The sequence below is a fragment of the Carassius auratus genome, chromosome 9, assembly GCF_003368295.1.
Source record: "Carassius auratus strain Wakin chromosome 9, ASM336829v1, whole genome shotgun sequence".
NCBI lineage: Eukaryota > Metazoa > Chordata > Actinopteri > Cypriniformes > Cyprinidae > Carassius > Carassius auratus.
The window spans coordinates 32,972,148-32,975,988 of record NC_039251.1 but is presented as its reverse complement, the minus strand read 5'-3'; the positions used below and the strand labels follow the sequence as shown (position 1 = coordinate 32,975,988).

At 41.0% G+C, this 3,841-nt stretch overlaps 1 pseudogene; it reads left to right on the top strand.

Moving 5' to 3' along the window:
- Positions 1–847: 847 nt before the first annotated feature.
- LOC113109088 (serine/threonine-protein kinase pim-3-like) lies at positions 848–3,551 on the top strand (annotated as a pseudogene).
- The last annotated feature ends 290 nt before the right edge of the window (positions 3,552–3,841 follow it).

The following is a 3,841-nucleotide window of genomic DNA, read 5'->3' as shown; positions in this document are numbered from 1 at the left end:
AATGTTAAAGTTGTCCAAATGAAGTTCTACTAATATATATATAATGACACTTTTTCTTTATATATATATATATATATATATATATATATATATATATATATATATATATATATATATATAATTAAATCAATTTAATTATAAGGGTTATGTATCTACCCATAACTGCATAAAAATAAAGAATATGAAAAATCTATTGATCTATTAATACATTTTTTTTAACCATTTCTGAGCACTTTATGGATAGGAATTACTCAAAACAATATTCTACAACAACATTACGTTATATCTCAAGGTTTTAGTTGAAAACGTGTACAAATATTTATGCCGAAATCATATCATAACACGCGTCGCTATAGCAACTACAATTAGATTCACTTATGCTCGCCTGACGTCGCGTGCGCAAAACCGCGAGCGCACACATTTATCTTATACATTGAATTTTTATATACTTTTTATATTAACTTGTGAGATTTATTAATAAAGGCATAAATCAGTATATATCAGAGATGCTATAATGAGCTCTGGTTAAACTGAATTAGAGTTTATTAAGGTTTTCAATAGTTTTGAACTCACGCACGCGAATTGTAGTTGCTATAGCGACGCGTGTTATGATCTGATCGATATCTGCTGGTTGAGAGACGAGGCGACTTCAGAGACTTCTGGAGAACATTTTCTGTGCTGAGATTGTGATTTTCGACGGAGTTCAGAGAAGAGACTTTTATTTTAGGAGATCGGGGGATTTTTCTTTGAGTAGAGTTTTATTTTTGAAGGATTTCTGATTATTTCTGAGGAAAGACTTATTCTATTTTTCTCTTCTTATTTCAGATTTTTCTTTCTTTATGTTTTTCTTTCTTTCTTTCTTTCTTTCTTTCTTTCTTTCTTTCTTTCTGTAATTAATTAATTGATTAATTAATTACCTTTTTGTTGATTAATTTCTTGTTTTGATTGGAGTTTGGAGGAGTTTGTCAATGGCTCATTTGGGTGAAAGACGAGGTGAGTGTTTTAATTTAGTTTGTTTATTATTGGTATGTTATTATAGTACGATGTTGTTCATTGTGTTAATGAAGTGATGTGAAGAAATGTGTGCAGGTTAACTCATTTAATCACACATTTATACCAGCTCACTGATCACATGTATTTTATTCCTTGTGTATGAAAATCAGTGAAATATGTGTTTAATTCTTTGACACAATTATAATGCTGGCAAATTATAGAGCTGCTCAAATGCAATTCAAGACAATTAAAATGTAAAGTAACCTAATTGGATGTGAGCAGTACCATTGGTGGTTGATTATTAATAAATGTTGCTAATAAAGGCTGTAAGTGTTTGATGTGTGTAATATTGCAGGCTCGGGCCGCTCCAGATCCAGGAGTGCTGCTGTCTCTCAGACGGATGATCAGGAGCTTGAGAGACGTGGCTCTGGTGACGGCGCTCAGGAACCGCTGCCAAACCCAAACCAGCCGCTGAGCCAAGAGCTGCCTGGATACATCGCACCTCTGCCTTCAGAGTTGGCCGTTTCTGTGTCCACAGATCAGCCTCACAGGAAGAGGAAGTGGCAGAGCGGCAGCCAGGAGGATGAGCATCCGTCTCCTTCATACAGAAGAGCTGCCAAACGCTCCCGCAGAGGTCAGATACACTCATATTAAACACCTGATTAAAGACTCAATCAATGATTAGTCACTGAAAATGTTCTTCAGCTGAATTACAGTAACGTTCTGTAACAGGTTTAGATGCTGCAGCATGTTTTCTGTTAAAGACGTTTCTTGTGATCTTGTGTGTTGCAGAAGCGTATGTGAAGGGCCCATTGCTGGGGCGAGGAGGATTCGGCTCTGTGTATGCTGGGACCCGCAGGTCTGATGGACTGCCAGTGAGACATTTTCTTACCTCCTGCAGTTAAACAGCTTTTAGAAATGTTGATGTCAGTAAATGTCCCTCGTGGGTGATAATTAGGCAGCGTGGTTTACTGTGCTTCATCTGTCTACAGGTTGCCATCAAGTACGTCTCTAAACGAGGAACACGGTGACTGAGAGTTGTGAGTTGAGAGTGAATCTGTTGCTCTGTTTGGTCTGATTCAGCGCTGGATATAACGGAGCGTTTGTCCTGCAGGAAGGTCAGGGTCGGCTGCCGCTGGAGGTGGCGTTGATGACCCTGGTCAATTCGGCTCCTGCCTGCCCCAACGTCCTGCAGCTGCTGGAGTGGTTTGACCGTCCCAGACGCTACACCATGATCCTGGAGCGCCCGCTTCCTTGCCAAGATCTGGAGAGTTTCTGTGAGGAGAACGGACGCCTGGAGGAGAGTCTGGCCAAGAAAGTGCTGCTGCAGCTGATCACGGCGCTGAAACACTGCGAGAGCCGTGGAGTCCTGCACCGGGACGTCAAACCAGAGAACCTGCTGATCTCCACAGACTCACATGACATCAAGCTGCTGGACTTCGGCTGTGGAGATCTGCTGAAAGACTCGGCCTACAAACACTTTGCAGGTTGGTTTGATCTCCCTGCAGTGATCTGTGTTTGTTTGTGGACTTTTGATGATCGAGCGAAGGGAATCTGTTTGGACTGGGGCCTCTTCAGATGATGTTTGTGGTCTTGTTGGGTCTCTCAGGCACTCTTCAGTACGCCCCTCCTGAGTGGTTTCGGCATCACCGTTATCATGCGGGACCGGCTACGGTTTGGTCAGTGGGGGTGACGCTCTACAACATCCTGTGCAGCTGTTTCCCCTTCAGAGGCGCATTGAGGGTCACCTCCAAAAGCAGACTGCTCTTTCCTAGAGAGCTGTCGACAGGCAAGAGACAGAAATCAGGTCCAGATCCAGGTGAAGCGTGTGGTTTTGTGTTCCTGAACACTGTGTTGTGTGTAACAGAGTGCCGTCAGCTGATTCGCTGGTGCCTCAGTGCAGCGGCATCAGATCGGCCCAGTTTAGACGACATTGAGCGCCACCCCTGGTTACACTGAGCAGGTGGCCAGTGACACACACTTATCTGACTCACAGCAGTCATGGCTGGATTGTCTTGTTAGGATCAGACTAGATAAATGCTTCTGATTGTTTGTATAGGGTGAGCAGGAGTGACACAGGAAGTGCAGAGAACAGCTTCCTGATCACCTACAGAAAGAGCAGAGGATCATGGACTAATGGCCGCCACACAATGAAGGGTTTTGATCCTCTGCTCCAGTCTGTGAGGGGCTCTGTGTGGATGCTGGAGGAGTCAGAACACACAGCAGCTGAAACCTCAGCCCGACGGGCCACAGATCAATATGTGTAGTTTCTCCACAAATACAGTCGAGAGAAGGGAGAAAAGTGTCAAGAAGCAGAACAGGATCAGAAAGAGTCTGGGGCAGAGTGTTAACTAGCATAATGTATTCATGGAAAAAAGTCCACTTGGTGTTAGACAGAATTTAAGTCACCAAAAAATTAAGTAGTAATTCAAGTAGTCCCCACAATGTTTACGAAACAGAAATGTTGAAATTTTACACATTCAAAAGCAATGAATATAATTAAATCAAATTGTGACAAAATGTTAAAGAATGACTTTGCTTTGGCTCATTTTAACAAAGTAACATAAACAAGCAGGAAAATTACTCAATTAGGCCCTAGTCTCTGCTTTTTATTATTTTCATTTTTAGCTTAGTAACTTTAACTTCTGCTTTAAAAGGCTTATTTTTGTTTTTGATTTGATTTGTGATTTTAACCCTTTTTTTGCACATAATACATGCGTACATGCTTACATTCACTTTATTTGTTCATAAAAAAAAATTCATAAAGAGTTTTTCATAAAGTGTACTCGACTTTTTATTATCTTTTTTAAAATGTCATTAAAAAAAAATAGCAAAACCTAACTAAACA